Raw genomic sequence first — 22,779 nt, forward strand, 5'->3', positions numbered from 1 at the left:
TCTAATCCACAGCACAACTAGCTTTTGTTTTGTTGTTGTTGTTTGAAGCTTCCATTTCAAGGCAATAGCAGAAGTCTGAGAAGTATCTTCATAAACCCGTCTAAAAACCAGATAGTTATCGCCAGGATTTCACCACACTGATCACACATAACCAGATTCATCCACATACCAGCCCACTCATCATTCTCTATCACTAGGTGAAAAGTGAAACAAAACTGGAATATTTCACCAGGGCAGCAGTTTCAGTCTTGGGAAGAAAGCACTAGGGAGCCAACACTATTGTGTCATTTTTTTCTTAAATGACAGACCAACAAGCATTTCTGGAGACTGCAGAGTGATAATTAACACAATGATAGATACAGATGGTAATGTCGCCTAAGGATCATCCTGTTTCTTTAGCTGGAGGACAAGTGGTTAGCAAAATCAACTTAAGTGGTATGAAGGTAACTATGGGTAAAGAACAACCTTCCAGAAGCTATGCAGAAACATCATGATCATAGACTTGTATAAAAGTCTATTTTCCTGTTGAAAGCAATTAACAACCATGTGGACCAGCAGACCAAGTTTTGAATGATTTCCCAGTAGAGTGAGCTTAGTTGTAATTCTCTAGTTACGAACGTCAGCATTCTCAAAGTGTGCTCTGGTGAACTCTGGAGTCCCCGAGACACTCTGGGGGAATCAGAGGTCCTCCAGTTTCCTAATACACATTTGTGTGAGGCCACACAGCCTGAACTCAGAAGCTGACATGTTTTATTCACAGAATTGTGTAAAATTATGAAATAAAACCAGCTTTTTTCACTACAGAAATGTGTGAAATTGTAAACTAAGACGACTCTCCTGGCTTATTTTGTTTTGTTTAGGGAAATTTAGTTATTCTTCATAAGATGTAAATTGTTGGTCAACATATAATATTTACTGTGGTTACACTTATGTGATTTTTTTAAATAGACCTTTTCTGATTTAAATATTTCTATTAAATAAATAAAAGTATCTTTAAAACAAATATTTAAAACTAAAATATTTGTCAATATTTAAAGTTAAAATATTTGTTAATATTTAAAATAAATATTTAAAATTTAAATATTTGACAATATTTAAAGTAAGTATTTTAAGTGTCCCATTTTTAACTTCTAAAATATCACAGATAAAACACATAAACAAAAGCACTCTGGGGTCCTTAGTAATTTTTAAGGGGGTCAAAGGGTTCTGACACTGAAAAGTTTGAGAACCAATGATACAGTCTGATTAAGTTTTTCAGTATTGCTTCACATACTCCAATGTTTCTTAAGCTTATTTTCTTTCTTCTTGATTTTATTTTTCATCAGTTCACTAAGTAGAGTAAACCCACGTAGGAGTCTTACTAACACGGCAGATTAAGTCACAACAAATGAGCAATGATTGAGAACCTACCACATGCAAAGTGTTTTGCAGGCACAAGAAGACCAGGACGATGTCCCTTCCCTCAGTGTTCTTGCTTGCAGATACTTGGGCTATAGTAAATCTACAGCACGTAATGCGTAAAATACTCTTCTGGGGTTAGATTATAAAGGTGGAGAGGTTTGTCTCTGAATACATCCAAGAGAAATGTGAAACTTTTCTTGGGCAATTAACTGTCATTGATAATAGGAACCTGATCATTTCTTTCCAGCGTTTTGCATCGTGTGTGGCAGTTTCTGGTCCACAGACTTGGCTGCTGCATATGATTTGTGACGTCATGCTTGCACCTTATGCTTCAAGGTAGGAGTAGCCAGTAGTCTTACTTCAAGGGTATTAGGAAGATCAGAAAGTAACAATGCATAAAACAAACAGGAAATACAAGAAATAACACTCAGGGAACGAAATTTCATCACTAGGTCTTTAAACCATGTTGTCAAATGTCTATAGGATTATGTTCCACTCAGGTCCGGTTTAGGGGATTTCAAATAATCCAACTAAAACATTGCCCGTATTTGCCGATTCATTACCGTGACAGCAAAATACTGCGTGAAGGTGACTACTAACCAGAAAGCTTTATACCGAGTTACCTTACAAATCTTTTAAATGTACAAAGAGATGGCTGATCATTTTATAGACAAATTGTGGGAAATTAAGTGTTAACCAGTTGGTTGTAATTCCCGTTTTGTTTTACATGATCAGAGAAGTGAGTTTTGCCCATGCTTCTGGTGGATTTGTTATATATTTCATTTTACTATAGGAATTGTCTATCGATGTTTTCTGGAACATTCTAAGATAATTATGCCATTTGAAATCATTTCAGATAGTTTGTTTTGAATGGAACTAAGGAAAATGCAGTAGCTTGTGTGTCCCGATTTTCATATGAACATGAACCATTGTTCATTGAATACAACTGTTTAATAAACATAACATGCTGGGTGATAAAGGCTTTAGCGTGTTAGGTGTAATACTTGGCTTGGCGGTGAGAACTTATTAGTGACTACTTTGATCATTCCCTGAATTTCAGTTCCACAACTATTCAGATGAAAAGCCCCATTTATATCTTCTGGACAAGGTGACATTATTTAACTCAGTTTTCGGTAGAAATCGTGCTCAATCTTGAGACTATGGGAGGAAATTTCATTGAATCCCTTTCTTCTTCCTCTTCTTTTCCTCCTCTTCCTCCTCCTCCTTCTTTGCCCTTTCTTCTCCTTCTCTGTGTCTTCTCTTATGTTCCCCATTAATAACATTGATGAGTGTCTTTTGTCTTGTTATAAAACCCATAAACTATTCCACGTGCTGATCTGGTTGGAAATTGGTCCCTGTGCCACATTCTCAGCAGGAGGATAAATCCTACGAGTTTGATTAGGCTTAATCTTGGCCAAAGATTGGCACATAAACAAAAACCACTTAATATGTCAATGAAATGCTCCCTGCAACCTCTGGAAATTAGTGGACATCATAAATATCACAAATATCTCACGCCATTGATGCTTGATGCCTTGAAAGGCTTCTGGAAGGAGGATTTTCAGTTCCAGGACACCACCAGCAGAAGGAGGGATGATGCATGGCTGAGCCAATCAGAACAGCACAAAGTTTTCATTGTTGGAGAGCTTTGCCTCAAGTCTCAAAAATGCTGGGATTTCCCTCTCAGATTTATGCAAGCTCACTGATGTACTTTGACAGGCAAAAATCAGCAGAGCTCTTTAAGCTATCTGAATGGAGGCAAGTGAAACCCTAAGATTAACACTGGAAAAAGAAAGTCACGTCAAAAGTAATAGATTGTTTCCATGTCTTGGCTATTGTAAATAGTGCTGCTATGGAAACAGCCTAACTGTCCATCAATGGATGACTGGATAAAGAAGATGTGGTATATTTATACAATGGAATACTACTCAGCCATAAAAACTGACAACATAACGTCATTTGCAGCAACATGGATGCTCCTGGAGAATGTCATTCTAAGTGAGGTAAGCCAGAAAGAGAAAGAAAAATACCATATGAGATCGCTCATATGTGGAATCTAAAAAACAAAGCATAAATACAAAACCGAAATAGACTCACAGACATAGAATACAAACTTGTGGTTGCCAAGGAGGTGGAGGGTGGGAAGGGATGGACGGGATTTTAAAATTGTAGAATAGATAAACAAGATTATACTGTAAAGCACAGGGAAATATACATAAGATCTTATGGTAGCTCACAGAGAAAAAAATATGACAATGAATATATATATGTTCATGTATAACTGAAAAATTGTGCTTTACACTGGAATTTGACACAACATTGTAAAATGATTATAAATCAATAAAAATGTTTAAAAAAATAAAAAATTTTAAAATTTTAAAAATTTTAAAAAATAAAATAAAAGTAATAGATTGACCTCTCTCCCACTTGCTCATTACTCATTGGCATAACAGACATTTGTAATAAGTGTAGAACTCCAATCACTTCTACAAGGAAACTTTCTATAACCTACAGCTCAAGCCTATTCTTCTGAAACTTTTTCACCAACAGGGGAAATTGAATAAATTTTATAAAGAATTCAGAGAGAAAATTTAGTTTAGGGCTTGAACTCTCTGGATATAATGTGCCAAAGCAGTTTACTTTCCAAATTTTTTGAATGAGGGATTCGATTCTCTGTTTGCTCATGTGGGAACATCTCTGAAATGTTCTTTTTTCAAAGTCATTAGAAACATCAACATCATAAGTAAGCTATGAAGAAAAATTCAATCCTGTACCCATCCACCAACATTAAATATTTACTTAAGTGCCTACTATGATTCCTGCATGGTCTTAAACGGACAGGTCGATACAACATGATCCACTCAGCTCTCACCCATAGTTCATCATTTCTTTGTTAAAATCACTGTTGGCTTTTTTTTTTTTTTTAGTAATTAAATCTTTGAATTCAAAGTGATTTATTAGTCATAAAATGATAAAAATCTTAGAGCTGAAATGGACCTTAAATGTCTTGTCATCTGTCCTCTTTTAACAAGGGAAAGTTACCTAATTGTTTTCACAGGTGACTATACCATACTTGCATAAATCCCATTTTAAAATTATAAAATGACTTATAACTGACCTGTGGAAATATCTCACAGCTGCGTTTCTATTCAGAACGAGGCATACAGACCTTCAATTCCGTACTTTAAAGTTTGTACATAAACTCATTCACCAGGAAGCACAGAGTAAATTACTCATGCTGGATTTTCTTGGCAGTCAAACTCACCCTTTCTGAGCAGCGTTCTACCAAAATCTCCAAATCCCACCTGGTGTTATTCTTGAGAAAATCATCATATCTCTCTATCAGTTGACTAAACAAGAAACGAACTAAAATCCGTTTTTTAGATCAGGTAGTAACTTGGAACATGGAAGAGATAGGTTACTACATATTTAATTATTATTCTAGATTAAACTTAAGTATGCATGTGATATTTATAGAAAGCAACAGAAATAGATCACATAAAGAATATTTACTTCTGGGCATTGCTTCAGAGTTCAGATCACAATTTTTTTTTTAACCTCCAGGCAGTATTTATTCTAAACACCTCAGTATTTGAGAAGTTGTAAAGAGAAAATTTTTAATGGCACTGTTTTGTCTCAATTTGACTAAATTCAGCATAAAAAAGAGAGAATTTTGAAAATTACAGAGCTTTTTCTTTTTCAATTACATGGTGCCAAATGACTGAATTCATTGAACTTTTCAATTAGCTGTTTGGGTAGTGTTTAGGCACGTGCTGGGTTCACGAGGACTGTGTAATGCATATTAAAGATTATAATTAATCGTTGCAGGTTGGAGATCAAGGCCATTTACGCTCATAACTTTTCTTCCGCCATCCAGGAAGCGTAAGTGGAGATTAAAACAGAGTGGAAAAAAAGATGGTAATGTTGTGTGAAGAGAAGCAAATCAACTGTCTTTGGTAAATTTGATTGCTGAGAACATTCCGCAGACTCAAAGGTCACATTAAACCATCCTTCGTAAATCATGTAGGTAGCTAACACTGCACATTCTGTGTTTTTCTCAAGTTGGGTCTCTGCTCGTTCTGTTTCCTCTCCTTGGAATTTCCTTTCCCACCTGGGGACGTAGTCTTGCCTTCCCCAAGTCAGCAATCATGACAGACTCCTCTGAGCACAGATTTATCACTGTCCTTCCACCACTTTGCTTTTTAAGTATTTGGTACCATCCCTCGTTCCACATTATGATCTCTCCTTTATCCGTGTGTCCTAATCCTGTGCAAGAGAAATCGCTTTCATACTACCAACGTGTAAGAATACATGTTTAAATATTTCTTTTTAATGGGGGACAGTATAGCTCAGTGGTAGAGCACGTGCTTAGTATGCACAAGGTCCTGGGTTCAATCCCCAGTACCTCCATTAAAAATAAATAAACAAACCTAATTACCCCCACCCACCAAAAAAAGATAAAGATTTTTAAAAAATAAAAGTTAAAAAACACAAGGAATTTATTTTAAATATACTTTTTTTTTCTTTTTAACTATATCTTAGAAAGTTAAGGCATCTCTGTTTGGTACAGGGCCCCGTGACTATGAGCATCACCTGAGCTGCAGAGAGAGGGACCGTTTTCCATATGGGGATACAACCCATCTACAGAATTGAGGGGTGCTCAGCTCTTCTGTGTGTTCAGTCCTCCACCTCATGGCTTGACATCACAGGGACAACTTATCTCTTCTGCCACACAACTTCCCCCCACTTAGATGCCCTTAATGTGGAGAGTCAAGGCCAGCACGAACAGCCCAGAGCTACCATCTTCTCCCAGAACCACCACCTCCATCCTCCCTCTGAAAGCAGAGTCCTTCCTCCTGACATAGTTTGCTACTTACACTGGCTCCAACTTCCTTCTCTCCACCCAACTACAAGGCTCCCTTCCTCCTTCCTCCAGCTACTTTCCTGTTCTCCTCCTCTTCTTGTCTTCAACTCCTTCTTTCCTGATATATTTCGAAAGTCAAAAGGACTCTGAAATTGCCCTCACTCTGTAACCTTTTGCCTTCAACTTAACTTCAGAAATAATACAGGCAAATTGGGGTATCTTCAAGAGTTCCTTCCCTGGCTTCTCTTTAATCAAAGTGATTAAATCAAAGAGGCTGCCTCTTACCTCTGGTCCACTCTTCCCAGCCAGCAGGCAGGGGACTTGGGGGAAAAAATCTGAATTTAAGAGCAAATGAAGATCATTCTTTGGAGCCAAGTAACTTCATTTCTGAAGAGCACTGTGTGAATTCAAGTAATTCACTCAACAAAGGAGGTTTCTAGAAGTTTTAAGACAACATCTTATTTTATCTCTAATTGGCAGTGAAACTAAAGGTCAGTATTACAGCAAGGTCCCGGGAAAAGAAACTAGGTTGGAAAATATCTGCTCTATAAATATTAAAATTCACGTTACTTTGAATACTGGTTCTGTGGTAGATGATCACAAGAGTAAGGCCCACTCCCCAGAGAGAGCTCAAATACAGAAATAGCTGAGATCCTGGTTCTACTAAGACACTCGGGATACAGATTTCTTCAGTGCTACATGACGGTATTTTAAGCCTTCTTTTCAACTTATTAACATTTTCTTAGAGGAGAATTTTCGGGCCCTTGGTGCACCTGTGTGGGTGGAGCGATAAGCTGATACGTGCCCAAGTGAAGGATTCTGAAGGATACAGTCAAGTCACATCAACTCATAGGTGGGTCTCACAGCTGGTGAACTCGCACAAGGACATTACTGCTCAACCACATATCCTCGAATCTTCCTTAAATCAGCTTTGACTTTAGCTGGACTGGATCTTGTAGAAGAGTTCTACCAACTCTCCACACCTACTTGGAGCTGCTGAAGACTGTCGGGATTAAGTCATTCTGGTCAAGAGCTAGCTGCTGGAGAAGTCTTCATCAAGACGGTCTGCCATTTCCAGTGGCTTCTCCGCTGTTGCCAAGGAAGTGCTTCAGCTCAGCGGTGTCCTGGTTTGCTTCCAGCTCTCAGGAAGTGGGAGGCTTCTACGAGAGAATCAGTTCTCTGGGCACCAACCCAGCTGCCCTAGGTGGGAAGCCCTGGCTACATACCAGGGCAGCCAGTCCTCCCAAGAACCGCGGAGGAATGCACCCAGCCCCAAAAGCCACGTTAGACGGAGCGGTCTTGCGTCCTGAATTCAGGGTGTGTCAGGACTCTTACGCTGTCTTTGCCCACAGATATGGGTGCTGACAAGTAAATAGCAAAGTAGTGACACCTGTAATGGTTTGTTAGCTAGTCAGAATCACCCAAGTTTAGAAATGGAAAGAATCCCAGGTATTTTCTAGACTGATTCTCTCCTTTCCAGATCAGAAATCCATGCACAAAGACTCAGACTGAGACAAGTTCACACAATAAATTAGAGAAATCATAGGAAAAAATTTAAAAATAAAAATAAATTAAGGAAATCAACACTTAGGTCTATATTAAGAAAGTGAATTTTTAAAAGGTAAATGGTATACACTATGTACAATAGCCAAGACATGGAAGCAACCTGAGTGTCCACTGACAGATGACTGGAAAAAGAAAACATGGTGTACACATATACAGTGGAATACTACGCAGCCATAGAAAAGAATGAAATAATGCCATTTGCAGCAACACGGATGGACCTAGAGATTTCACATTAAGTGAAGTAAGTCAGACAGAGGAAGACAAATATGTGAAATCACTTATATGCGAATCTGAAAACAAAGATACAAACTTTATTTACAAACCAGAAACACAGTCAAGGACATAGAAAACAAACTATGGTTACCAAAAAGGAAAGGACAGGGGAGGGATAAATTGGGAGTTTGGGATTAACAGATACACATTGCAGTATATAAAATAGATAAACAACAAGGACCTACTGTGTAGCATCGGGAACTATATTCAATTTCTTGTAATAAGCTATAATGGAAAAGAATCTGAAAAAAATATACGTGTGTGTGTGTGTGTGTGTATGTGTATGTATATATATAACTAAATCGCTTTGCTGTACACCTGAAACTAACATGTAAATCAACTACACTTTAATAAAAAATAAAATTAAAAAAAAACTATCAGAGATTTGTGCTGCCTTGTCAGTTCAACAAATAATATTTGATGAATTGGTAAGTGAATAAATAAATGAGGGAAATTGGACATTCTCCTCTCTTTCCTCAACATTTTTCAGAGACAGAAAAATTCTTACCCACCTGGAACAATGAAGTGTAGGAATACCAAAAGGATTGGGTAACTCTGCTTTTTCAGCTTTTGACCAAGCCCCTTTCCAATGCATGTTTCTGTTATTAAGAAGGAAAGCGTCCAACCGAGAAAACTCTGGAAGGTAAGCGATCGTTCCATGATTAAGCACCAGAACCTCGCCGAACTGGCTGCTGCCTTTGATGGAGAAGTCATTCCAGTTCATCCTTCAGCATCCAGGTAGCACTAATTGTGAATAAACACTTTAACATTTACTGCTCAGTCTTTTTTCATAGACTTTTCTCGCTGCATCCCTATAAGGTAAGCCACTGTGATTAGCCTCACTTTTAGGGGGAGGAAACTGAGGGACAAAAGGTTGACATAATTCATTTCGGGTAAGGAGATGAGTCACGGGAAGAACCCATGAGCCTCAACAGACACCACTAAGCCAAGCCCTGACCCACAGCTCTCTGCCTGGCCGGTGGTGACCATCTCTGGGCAGACGTCTCCCACCAGCTCTGAGGTCTTGAATCATAGTCGTCTTTGCGGCACCATTGCTAACACACCAGGCACATAGTAGGTGTTAATCAATGCGAGTGAAGTGTTGGTTGAATGGTGGAGAGTTAATGCCAATTTACTTGCAGAGCACTGATTCTGCCCCAAAGTCATATGGGGCAGATAATCTGCTGGTCATCTTAACCAGAGTCCGGATTCACACCCCTCAGCCCATTCCTCCTCCTAATGTCTCAACCCATCCTGGTCCAGCTCCCATCTGTGTTCCTCCCCCTAAATGTCTCCCAGTGAAGTAACCAATGTGAATTCCATGGTGCAAATCCCTTGGATGTGGTTTACTTCTCATCTTGTCTCTCGGCGACTCCACCCTCTCCAGCTTTCTCTTTTCTCTGCTGGCATCTCATCACTGTCCCTGGCTAGCTTATCCCACTCTAACGATTAAATGGTTGAGATTCTGGAAGGTTTGGTTAAGGCCCTTTTCTCTTCTCACCCTCAGCTCTTTCCCTAAGCCAGTGGGCTCTTTGCCAGCTAACTTATCAATCCATCGGTGACTCCCAAAATCACATCCCCAGCCCAGACCCCTTCTCTCTAAGTTCTGGACCCATACATCTAGCTGCTTATTACACCCCTCAGCTTTAATGTTTCCAAGATTCATCACCCCTACCAAATGCCATGGTCACCACGTTGTATGTGACATGGCCAGGATTTATTTATCTTATAACTGGAAGCTGAGATCTTTTCATGGCTGGAGGGAGGTCCATGGTAGCCAACAAAAGAAGGGTTGGAGTTAGGATTAAAGACTCCATTTGGAATAGAAAGAAGATGCCAACTTAACGCTCCACTTCCCCCCTCCTTTCTGCTGGAAATTCTGACACATCCAGAGAAAGGAAAGGACAAGAAATGGAATAAAACTGGCTCATAACTCTCCTGGAAGACTGTGTTCTACTAGAAATAGGGTCGACTCTACAAGGTGAGGAGCCCTAATATAAGTCGGTGGGGGGGCAGGGATGCAGCCAAGAAAAGCTGTGCTCTCTGGGTCAGGGAGCCAGATGTTGATGGAGTCAGAATTTGCACGCCTATTTTTTCACTTCGTATATAATTCATTCATTCATTGAAAAATCCGTTTTGGACGCCATCTTTGTGATTTGAGTTATGACCCTGGGGGTAATGCAAAACTGTGCTTATTAGAAAAGGTAATGGCAAAGAAAAGAGAAGAGAAGGGAAGGGAAGGGAAGGAAGGAATTGAGAAGAAAAGAAATGGTCAAAGGCAAACGACGGTCTTAGTAAAAACCGTCCTGATCTAGAAACCCAAGGAGAACATGGGCAGGACCCCCTGTCTTCACTGATCGTTCACTTGGTTTTTCACGCCGATCAGAAGAGATGCAGGTGCCGGGCTGCGGATGAGAGGAGGGGAGCAGCAATCTCAGCTGGCCACCTTTGACTTCCTGCTCTGCCGTCTACCGTGCTTCAGAGAGGGACTTTCCTAGGTGACATGTCACCTACATTTCTCAAACAATTCGGGTTTTTTTCAAACTGAAACCTGCAAGAACAGAAAAAAAAACTAACACGATTCACTTAAAGCAGCATACACTTTATTCTTTAAATGTGCGAATGTGAAACTTTATGAAGTCTGAACGCTAGCCCCCTCAGTCTTGTGTACAGTTAAGCTGCCTGAGAAATGGCAGAGGCTACACGGCAAGAACACCACATCCTAGTGAGTAATGAAGATTATAGAACAGTCGAGACAGTCAACAGCACCCACAGATTTCATGTAAATGCTCGTATCGAGGTCTTGGCCGCGATGCGAAATAACTGAGCTTCAAAATACTACCGTCAACTGTTACACGAAATCGCGGTGGGTCTTACGAGCGTTTATTCCGTTTCTTCTCATTGTTGGCTCTTTGTTGTGAAGACCAATTTTTCTTGTTTGTTTTCCATTCACAAGGCAGAGTGCTTTAGGAGAATCCTTAAGAAAGCCCTGATTGAATGGGGACACGAGCAATGGTCTGTGAACTGCTGGAGCAAAGTCTGGATGGGGAAATCCTATAATCCTCAGTACCTACTGTGTGGTTTCATCTGGAAAGTTCTTCAAAACCTCCACGTTGAAAGCCCCTTGGCTCCCATATTAAATGGACGTCTCTATCATACTAAATGAAGCAAGTCAGAGAGAGAAAGACAAATCCCACATGATGTCGCTTACATGCGAATCTAAAATATGACACAGGTGAACTTATTTACAGAACAGAAACAGACTCACAGACACAAAGGGGAAGGGGGTGGGGGAGGGATACATGAGGAGTTTGGGATCAGCAGATACAACCTACTGTATCTAAAACAGATAAACAGCAGGGTCCTACTGCAGAGCACAGGGAACTGCAGTCAATATCCTGTAATAAACCACAGTGGAAAAGACTATGAAAAAGAATATGTACATGGATGTGTGTAACTGAGTCACATTGCTGTGCACCTGAAACTAACACAACATTGTATATCTGTTGCAGAAAAAATGTGTTACAGCTCAGGTGTGACAGCAACCTGGATCCGGGCGAGACACCAAGCAGCACTCAGAGGGGTGGAGACCTCAGGTTTATTACGCCAGTGGGCCCAGAGGAGTTAACACTCCAAGCTCTGGACTCCGGCTGTAGGTTTACACAGGCCTTTATAGGCTGCCAGTTTACACTTTGCAATATCATATGCAAATGAGGTATAACAAAAGTTGACTAATTAGGAACAAGATTTGTAGAAATGGACCAATCAGGAGGGAGAGAAATAATCAGGAGAGAGAGAAATAACCAATCAGGAGTGAGTTCAGCAAACCAATAGAATTTTAGGGGTAAGTAAGCCATTTCAGAGGCAAAAAGTGAGATAGAGCCTCTGTGCCAGGGAACCGGATGGTGCCGGCAGGAGAGTAGTGGCCCTGCCTGGGGTCCTGCTGGTCTTTTTATGGGGCTTCCAGCCTCATATCAACTATACTTCAATAAAAAAAAAAATTTTTTAAGAAAATTAAGAATAAATGGCACATCTCTTCTGGAGAGTAAGTGGACATTGAAAGCATTTACTGCTTATAGGTATGTTCCCCCAAAGCATCCTCTTCAAACACTAGTTGCTTAAGATAATAAAAATAACAAAAAATTATTATGATAATAATAATGACTTTGCAGGGGAGGGATGAATTCTGTAACTAAACAAGTTAAGTAAATACGATCTTCTATATCTCCACCTTAAAAGCTCAAAATGTTCTAGTGGTATATTAGAAGATTTGAGAAGTCCAGTAGTAATGATGCTTGCTGAATCTAGCTTTTGGGCAGAGTCCTTTCCACCCAAACATTTGTTATCAGTTCTTGAAATTTTTCTGGGAAAGACACAATGGGAGGTTCTTCTTGAGATCACCACTCCAGTCTCTTTACTTTATACTTGAAGAATCTGGAAAGACAGAAACTTGCCAACATTTTGACCGAGTGGAGGGAGGGGGAATTGGATAAAGGCAGTCAAAAGATACAAACTTCCAGTTATAAGATAAATAAGTTCCAGGAATGTAATGTACAACATGATGGATATAATTAACACCGCTGTATGTTTTATATGAAAGTTGTTAAGAGATTAAACCCTGAGAGTTCTCATCACGAAAAAGTGTTTTTCCTTTTTACTTAATTCTGTATCTCTATGAGATGATGGGTATTTATTAAACATATTGTGATAATCATTTCACAGTGTCTGTAAATCAGATCATTATGCTGTAGCCCTTAATTTCACAGAGTGCTGCGTGTCAACTAGATCTCAATAAAGCTGGAAGAAAAGCAGTTTAAAATGAGAACATTGCAAACCCTTCCCCAAGCAAAAAGCTCAGCATTTTCTTGTTCTTTGTAAATTGCAGATCAGTTCCCTTTTGCAGAGAAGAACCACCTCACTCCACGGACCCATTCTTGAAATACAGGTGCTGCTTAAAGATAGCTCGCCTGCATTGGAGGCACCCATTTCCGGACTACGTTCAGTCTCTTCTCAGCTCATGCCCTTCGATCCTGCGGTGCCTGGTGGTTGGAACTGATGTGTGATTCCACCACTTAAATGCCCTGGGGAGGAGGGGGAGGAGTTGGCATAGAGTCAAAGCTAAAAGAAGTTTAGAGATCACCTCACTTGGTCTCTTCATTCTGCAGCCATAAGGACACTGTGGTCTAAAGAAGGAAGTTGGCATCATCCCTAAGGGACACTTAAACAGCAGCAAAGCCAGAAGTTCACCAGAGTCTCTGCTGGTCACCTGTCATTCCTCCATGCCTACACGCACCTCGCCTGGAGTTGTGCAGGCCTTCTTCCTGACCTTCAGACTAGAAAACTGGGCTTCGTGGCAGAAGCCCTTGCTTGCCAAAGAGTATGCAAAAGCCAACTAATTGTGAATGCTGGGCTGCTTTATTCTAAGTGCAAAGGTGAAAAGATTTCCACTCCGAACAGCTCCTGAGGAATCGCTGGGAACGACTCTCCCGCCCCCGTCTTCTCTTCTGCACGGATCCAACAGCCTCCTGGCCATCTCTCCCAGGAGGTGCACAAGGTTAAGAATTTGGCTGGAGAGGGAAAGGAAATCATGAAAAGGGAAATAAAACTGAGTAGGGCAAGCTAGAAAGACTTGCAATGTAAATGTCCTTAGAGCTCCAATCTGTTCTTTGACAGCAAAACTCAGAGTTGCAACTTGAGGGTTTTTTTTTTCCACTTTGAATTTTTATTTTATATCTATCACTTGATAAGGAAGTTCCTTCTCTTCCTTCACCTCTGGGCACATTTTAATTATACTTTGTTCTTGAAAATGAGCATTTTGACTGTGAGCTATTGATTTCAGAACTCCAGGATCTTTCCCCTTGAAGTCATTTCCTTCAATCCTCTACTTGTGGAACGACTCTGCTCCAAAGAGGGTCACGTTTCAACAGATCTTATGCCCTCCTGGTCCTCCTGGTGCCTGACCCCCAGGAAATAAAGGAGCATGTTGCATTGAGATGACGATTATCTAGCTCCACTCAACAGAATCGCGGTCGCCAGGTGGCAAGGGGACAGGATGACAAGAAAACAATTCCATCTTTTATTTCCCAGCTTCTGTCACACACGCCCCTTTAACCTGAAAGCAGACCAGAAAACTCCAGCGAGAGAAGGTTTGAAAGCCTGGACACCAAGGTGACAAAGAATCACCAAGTCCAACTGCTATTTGGAGAGAAAGGAGCCCTGAGAATGACAAAGGACTCAAATGTTTCCTTGGCTTATCAAGTGAAATAAAATAAATTGTACTCACCAAGCAAGTGATTCATCTTGATGGTTTAGGGCTGTTTCCCTTTTAATATTTACATTGTCTCTCAGCTTGGCCTAGCCTTGGAAAAAAAAAAAAAAGAAGGACTGTCATTTCTATTCAATTAACTGCTTCCCCCTCTGACTTTAAATCAAGGCCAGTGTCTGTTCAATTTAATTACTTTCCAAGTAGCCTGCGCGGTGAGGCAGCGGCCACTGAAGCCGGAGAGCCATGTGCTGTTTTATAAGGCAAGAGTTCGATATAATTTAAGGATGTTCTCCTACCAGAAAATGCAGTAAGGCTGATTTTCCCCCTGCTGTGTTTCGAGCCACTTGATATACAATATGTTCACGGGTCAAGATCTTAGCTCAACAGTTTAAAGCCAGTGAGATGGGGAAAGTGTCATTTAACCCTCTGGAAAGTCTGTGGGAGAAACTTGTTGAAGGACTTAGCCCCCGCCTTGTTCTGATTACAGAATGACCTTCTTTTTCAGAGAAGATGCTTATTTTTATGAGCCACAATATGCCTGAGATTTTAACTGCCTTAATAATTACACCAACATCAGGATATTCAGCGACAGAAAGCAAGACCCAAGTCACAAGCAGGTTTTGCTCTGCAGTCACCATCGTGACAGCAGACATACAGCGCAGCCAGCACACCAAGACCCCGATTCTAAGCGTGACTTCGCCGCCAGTGGGTTGTGGGGCACTGAACAGCTGACCGCACAGCGTCTGTCTCCATATCTGCAAACGAGAATGTTCCATTAGGTCGACGCTAGGACTCTCTGTCACATTCAGAGACCATCATGTGTCAGCAAGGTACCTACCAGCTGCCACTTACTACCTGAAAGTGGGACAACCACGTTCCCCACAGAACAGAGGCAACCTAAGGACCACTCCAAGAAGCAGCGTAAACCTCAGTGACCCACAAAGGACTAACTTAAGCTACAGCGATTGGGGAGGGAGCTGTTCTTTTTAGTTAATAATTCCAGATGGTCCCCAAACATTCTGGTCAGTGGGAGAAAGGACGTGTTCAAGCAGAAAGAACTGTAAAGTTTGACAGGTTAATTTACAGAGCGTCATCAGGTGTCAGTATATTCTGTGTTTTGCTCCTATTTTTATTCAGGTAGAACGCACGCTTTGCCCCAGTGAGCTACAGTCACATGGAGACGCCTCGGTTTCTTCCGTCTACACTGGATAACTACTTAAATATTATAGAAAGCGAGAGAGAAGCAAAGAAACAGACACACTCACTTAGTGGAAAGTTCCCTTTTGCCCTCTGTCAGCCGAAAGGGGTGGATCCTTCAGTCAATCTCAAATTAACTGGTGGTCTTCAACCCATGCATGAGGTCTATTCACATTCACTTTTATGACTGGTCACTTACAGATGAGAGGGACGTCCTTTTGTTCAACGAGAATGACTTGCCATGTGACTTCAACAGAGACGAGCCAGCACGCAGGGGGAGACCTTATGAGAGAGTCTGCTCTCCAGATTCACATTAATGTGGAGTGATTGCCAGTTTTAGGCAAGCTTTCTGTGATCCACGTGTACGTTTAATGTAAATGACTCAAGGAGACTTCAATTTATGGATTCTTGGTCTCTCCAGGCCTCGGATTCTGTCTTTTCTTCGTATCGGTGTTATTATTGGATTGAATTTCATCCAAAAGCCAAGTAAATCATACCAAACCCCATTCTCTACTACACATGGCCTTGTTCTCAGCTCTCCTTAGCCTCTGTATAACTTGATTAATGAAGAAGTAAACTATGACATACGACTTCTGCCAAACACTGATGGTCACACCAACCAACCTTGAGACAAGGTGGGCGAGGGGGGATTCTGCAAGTGCGTGACTGTCCCAAGCCAGGGACCATCGGGGGTCATTGTGAAGGCTGGCTCCTGTAGCCATGACCCTCTGGTGGGAACTACTAGCTTTCCAGAGGAGGCAGGGTGCGATGTCACCAGTTAGAGGTTCACAGCACTAAAAAGCGGTCCCTGTGTTTACTCCTGTTATCAAGAGCCCTAATGGTGGTCTCAGATGTAGTTACTACAAATCAAATCATGTTCGTGAGTACAATGACTAACAGTATGTCGCTGAGTGACATCCAGTTCACAGTGTCACCTTGCCCCCAACACCAATATATTAATTTTTTCTACTGTATTTATCACCTTCAATTATATTAGTGCATCAAGGTACAGTTGTAATAAATATATCAGAGACTACATTCCATTGTTTGGTTTCCTAGTAGGTGCTAAGGTAACAATTGCTCTCTAAACCAAATGGATGCTCTTGATGACATTTTTATACATGAGTATTTCTTTATGAAATGTTGGTTGTCTTAAATAACACGCTATCTCTTTGAGCTTAGTTGTACCTGGTCTTGCAGATAAAATTTAAATCAGTAACAGGAAATAGTGCTCCTGGAGTCACAATTACAGATTTGATGCATTCAGTAGCCAAAAACTGTAAACTTGACTCCACTCTGTGATTAAGGAGAGAGTTGGGAAACTGATCATGATTGTGAATATATATATATATTTTTAAATCCTGTCTTACCCACGATTCTTCATATTTTTATTTGCATAGCCCCAAAAGGATTCTTAAAAAACTACATATTCCCTTACACATTTTAAAGTTAATGTTCAAATTTTACATTATAATGTTCCACAGTTACAAAGAATGTAATTTCTAGCATACTGTCAATTTTGAGTTTTAAATAGAACTATTACATCACTTTAAAACAACAAAGCTGAAGTTCAAGTTTACTCAGTTTGGGATACACCCTCAGGGCAAAAGCCAGTCCCACTGTTTCACTTGCTTGCCTCTCTGTGGTTTCCCAGTTCATTCAGTGCCTGGCTGGTTTATTGTTGAAATTTTTCCCAGCTCATTGATGCTTTTAAGGAGATTACATTTCTTTTTACCCGGCATTTTAGTTGTTTTCAACAGAAGTATCATTTTTATGAGCCAGCACACCAGGTTTCCTAAGTGCGCACCATTTTGTTTTTGAATACTGGCAGTTCTAGAACATCATACCTCTCCTGTAGCCTTTATTCTATTATTTTAAAAATATTTATTTGCTTATCTAGCTCAGTTTTACATACGTATTTTTTCCTTTGCCCTGAGCTGTTAAAAAAAAAAAAAGGAAGGGACTCTCACTTAAATGTGGACCCTAAAGACCAAAAAACAAAAGAAGACGAAACAAAAAACCAAGCTCATAGACACAGAAAACAGAGTAAAGGTTGCCAGACATGGGGATGGGGGGTGAGGGGTGGGTGAAATGGGTGATGGTCAAAAGGTCCCATTTCCAGTTGTTAAATAAATAAGTCATGGGGATGTGATGTACAGTGTGGGGACTACAGTTAATCATACTGAATGCCATATTTGAAGGCTGCTAAGAGAATCTTAAAAATTCTCATCACAAGGAAGAAAAAAGTCTGTAACTATGTGTCATGACAGATGTTAACTAGATTTATTGTGGTGATGATTTAGCAATAGATACAAATGTCGAACCGTTGTGTCGTGCAAAGAAAGATTAAAATACAGAACAATGATCATATATAAATGAGGAGAAATACATTTCACACAGTGGACTGCCCTAAATCACATAGTCCATTTGCCCATAGACTTATCATGGATCCTCATGTCCACCCACCAGTCCCTCAGCTGACAAGCACATTCGAATGCCAAAAAGATGCATAATGGTAGCTGATTCTCAAGTGACGTGAGACGCCTGTTCCAAACCTGTTCTAAAACCAATGGTTGAAGGTTTTCATGGCCCATCATGGCAATAAGACTCTTGGGTACAGAACAAACCCTGAAGATGAAGTGGCAAAATCTCCCATTTTTTCTTGCTTTAATAACCAGACACAATCAAAGAATGTTTAATGGACACACTGATAAGTGGACAACAGGACTGTCACTGGTGTCATTTCACACGCATGGAGCTTTCAGACATCAGCAGAATCTGGATCATTGAGTAATGATGTCTATGAACTAAACCGGAAGTCAACAAACTTCTGCGTGTAGGGCCAGGCAGTAAAAACTCTAGACTTGCCATCAGGTGTCTGTGGTAACTGCTCAACGATGTAAATGAATGGGTGTGGCTGGGTTGCAATAAAACTTTATCCATGAATACTGAAAATTTAATTTCATATAATTTTCTCACGTGTCATGAAATAGTATTTTTCTTTTAAATTTTTTCAACCATTTAAAAATATTTAAAAATTCTCCTTAGCCCACAAGCTGTACATAGACTGGTGGTGTGATGGATTTCCCCACAGGCCTCCATATGCTGATCAAACAGTTATGTGAGCTTTCCAGTTGCCTTCAGCAGCAGAGGAAGGTTGGTCTTGGCCAGTTGTTCCACAGCAGACTATGTTAGGAGAGACTCTGTCCCACCCTAAATTATCTTGCTTAGCAAACATGTGACGCCTTGAACCCTCTAAGTAGTGGAAACAAGATTTGTAAACACTGAGGGGTAATACAGAGCAGGAACTGAGAACAGAGACTAGAACCAGGTCTGTCGCTAATACACTACATGACCGTGGGCATAATAACTCAAAACTCTTCCACTTCTTCATCTATAAAAATGGAAATAATAACACGCATGCAGTCATGTGTTATTTGCACTTGTGGATACTTCTACCCTTGAACGTCAAATTCTTTCAACATTAACTACATCCTGCGTTAGCTTCCACTCTCCGATTTAACTTCCTCCCATGCTCCACTCAGTTCTTCTGTGATGCAAAAATTCATGAGAGCTCATCGGGTTCACCTTCCTTAACATCCTCGGCCCATTGGTTATGGGACTTGAAAGGTCACCCCTGCCCCCATTTTTGTCATAACTACACAGCTTTGTTTGCTCTAAACCACGGCAATCAGAGAAGAAGGCAAATTGGAACACAATTTAGCAATAAGCATCGGGCACCTTCAAATGCTCCTGGAAGTGTTTTGATCCAGTATTTTCATTTCAAGGAATCTATCCTAAAGTAGCCATCTGAAATATGAACCACGATTTATGCACAAAGATGACCATCAGGGCAGAGGTCATGGGGGGATGGGTACAGCTCAGTGGTAGAGTGCGTGCTTAGCATGCACGAAGTCCTGGGTTCAATCCCCAGTACATCCATTAAAAAAAAAAAGTGGAGGTCATAATAACAAGAGGATTTTGAAAAAATTCTCCATGTTGGGGGGAAAGAAATATATTTTTTAATTCTTTACATGCTTCCCATGGGATTATGCATAATATATATTATGTGTATTTTACGTGTATAATCCCATGAATACAAGACCTCTTAGAGCATCAGTCCTATTTTAATGCTAATTTGGAGCTGTCTGGAGCCCCAGTATCAATGGCGTCCAGGAAAACGGTGGAATCCATGGACCCAGTCTGACTTGCATTAAAATACAAGAAGTTACTCTATATCTAGGCCGTCTTATTGTAAATTACAACATGTCTCTCAAGAATTATTTGGCCGCCCCTCCTGTAAAGGATAGAGCCTCAGATCCGGTGTCGCTGTTCTCACACCAAACACTGGTTTTCTCCGGGAGGTTTGCCGTCTGCCGACATCACGCCTGGGGACGTGGGACACTAGCCAGCATTTAATCGGACAACCTCAAACCACATTTGGAAGTTCCAAATCAAGCTTTCTCACTCCACACAACCCTGATGTGTGCTAGAGTATAAACAATTTTTGACCGAAGATACAAAAAATGATAGCGTTCGCATGAACTAAGATGGGAAAGGCTGTGGCTGGGGTAGGTTTGGAGAGGTGACAATTTGGAATCAGTGTTAGCCATGTTCAGTTCAAGAAACCAAGTGGAAATCTTGAGTAGGCAGGCAGAAATGTGAGTCTGGAATTCAGAAGAGAGGTCCAGACTGGCACACTCGTCAGCGTGGGAATTGTCAATACACAGTTGAGGTTTAAATCCATGAGACAAAAGAGCATCTCTCAGGGCACAGACAGAGGACATGAGAGGTCCAAGGAAGGTGCCTTAGGGCACCCTGACACCAGGAAGTCAGGTAGATGAGGAAGAAGCAAAGAAACTGAGAATGTGTAACTCATGGTAGGAGGAAAACCAAAGGTGTACACCATGATGTGGAAAAATTATTTCACGGAGCCATCTACTGTGCCAAAAGCTGTTGACAGCTCAGCCATGATGAAAACAGTTTCACAGCAGCCACAGAAGTGTTGGTACAGGTGACTGAAGCCAACCATCAAATGTAAAATCCTGTATCTAGGCTACTTCACTCTTATGTTGAATTCCGCTATTCCCCCTTCTCATTCTTGGTGATTCACTGAAGTCCCTTCTCCTCTGAAAAGTTTGGTTTGATATTTAAATATGTTCACTCTCAACCCAAACACCCAGGGTGATGAAGAGAATAAAGACAAGGTTGCTGGGCACAGACACAATCCAGATATTATTCAGACTCTGCCATGAGAAGATGGAAGAGGAAAGGAGTTCCAAACCACTTGTTGAAAATTTCCTCCTTGCTTGCGTGGTTAGCAACCACTTGACGGTGAACTGAGTCTCCTTCGGGGAGACGTTAACGTGCGTGTCAGTGGGATTATTCTGCAAAACGACATTAATATCTATCATCCAGGAAGACATTTTTTAGAAATGCATAGGGCATTGAACCATCTCTCTCCTTTCATGCTCCATGAGTTCCCCCTTCTCCTGTGTCTCCTGCCCTAGAAAATATTTTCCCAAACCAGCTTAGGGGGCATGGCTATGCCACCTTGACAAAAATATTCCATTACCTTTAGGTGACCTTTCTCAGAGACTTGGAGATGGAGTGTTTCAATGATAGGTCAGGCGCTGGGTGACTTCACTGGTGCTCCCTGAAAGACGAGGCTGATGAATGGCATTTGAACCCTGTTTCCCTAATCCTTTGGGCAGAATTAGAGGCTCTCCATGAGGGTAATCCTGAATGATTCATGATGCCTGTTTCAGCACAGTCACACATCATATAAATACAAATTGACAGTCTGCGCACACTGGCCCCATGGTGGTATTTACTTAAAATCCTCTCAAGTACACTCCCAGTGGCTGCAGTGGGGACAGCTCTCTATTCAAGGCAAGCGAACAAGGCAGCACTCATCCTCCCTGGCCGCTAGACTGATGGGAGCAAGGGAATCTCCTGAATATGCAACGCTCTCTCTCTGTGCCACCCAACACCAGCCTCCCCCTCGGTCAGACCATGGGTTTGTTAGTTGGTTGCAAGGATACTCCTTTAAAAACCAAACAAACAAAAAGGTAGTAAGCTAACAACTTGGTAGTAAGATAACTGCCTTGGCTGTCCTGAAGTTGAGAAGAGGAAACAAAAAATTGAGGCTATGGAATAATCCTAGAGATGAGAAAGAACTAGAGATACACACAGCACTAATAATGCACTTGCTGGTCAAAGTGTCAAGAGAAGCACATACATAGACTGCCCCCACCAAGAAAACATTTAATTCCATTATTCTCCTAAAGGAGTCTTGATAATAATGAAAAGCCAACAGGCAGATACCAACTTTTGTTGATCTGTATTTGTGTTGTCAACACCAGTAACCTCACTGCTTCAAAGCAAATGTCAAAACCAGAAACACCTTCTTGTAAATCATTTGTGTCTTTTTTTTTAGATTCCACATATAACCAGAAATAGACACAACATTGTAAACTGACTATACTTCAATTAAAATTTTTAAAATATTAAAAAAATAAAATTAAAACAGAAACACTTCACGGAGACCAATCTGAAGTTCATCCACACAGGAGCATCCTGGCTGCTGACCCTGGACTCCAGAGGGAAACATAGGAAGCAGGATTTGGATTAGGGTTGAATTCACGTAAACTAACATAAGACAAACTCAGAACCGCCTCAGTCCCAGCTTCCTCGGTGGTGAAACACGATGTGAAATAATCTTTTTTAAAGGTTGCGAGGATTTCCTTTGTGTGTAAGCCCATCACGTGTTTGCTCGAAAGGCAGTGCCCCCTTCTCCTGCCTGGCTTTCCCTGACATTCACCCTGATGCTTCCCCGTTCCCTGTCCAGAGCATGAAGCAGCATCCTTCGGAGATTAGGGAGGAAAGGCAACACCACCGGGGCGGAGAAGAGTGGATGAGGCTCCAGGCAAAGACCTCGAGAAGGAAGTGACAGTCTTCACGTCACCGGTTTTCCCGCCTCGCGCGCGACCTAACGTATTTTTACCGTAGGCACGGCCTTATTTCATTACCATCACTAATTGATAATCAATTCACCTTTACCATTCGGGTAACCTCATTGTTTTATGCACACAATCCTGGAGTTTAGAAGGCGGAACCAAAAAAACCAAGTCTATGGGGTAGAAACCGAGGTGGAAGAGGAATGACACCCTGCGAAGGACACGCTGAGAGAGGTGCCGACACTCAGGGGCCC

At 41.1% G+C, this 22,779-nt stretch overlaps 1 protein-coding gene, 1 long non-coding RNA gene and 1 other non-coding gene across 4 annotated transcripts in view; 2 read left to right on the forward strand and 1 right to left on the reverse strand.

Moving 5' to 3' along the window:
• The window catches only part of KIN (Kin17 DNA and RNA binding protein), a 398,804-nt gene that overhangs the window by 85,478 nt on the left and 290,547 nt on the right, over window positions 1–22,779 (forward strand). The window lies entirely within an intron of this gene.
• On the forward strand, window positions 5,737–5,811 carry TRNAT-AGU (transfer RNA threonine (anticodon AGU)). The gene has a single exon. It is a non-coding gene; the product is annotated as a tRNA-Thr (tRNA).
• Window positions 10,735–21,255, reverse strand: LOC116277022 (uncharacterized). Its single transcript, XR_012067052.1, has 3 exons — window positions 21,142–21,255; window positions 14,388–14,463; window positions 10,735–13,671 (listed from the first exon to the last, which is right to left on the reverse strand). It is a non-coding gene; the product is annotated as an uncharacterized lncRNA (long non-coding RNA).

This window comes from Vicugna pacos, chromosome 35 (assembly GCF_048564905.1).
Source record: "Vicugna pacos chromosome 35, VicPac4, whole genome shotgun sequence".
Classification (NCBI taxonomy): domain Eukaryota; kingdom Metazoa; phylum Chordata; class Mammalia; order Artiodactyla; family Camelidae; genus Vicugna; species Vicugna pacos.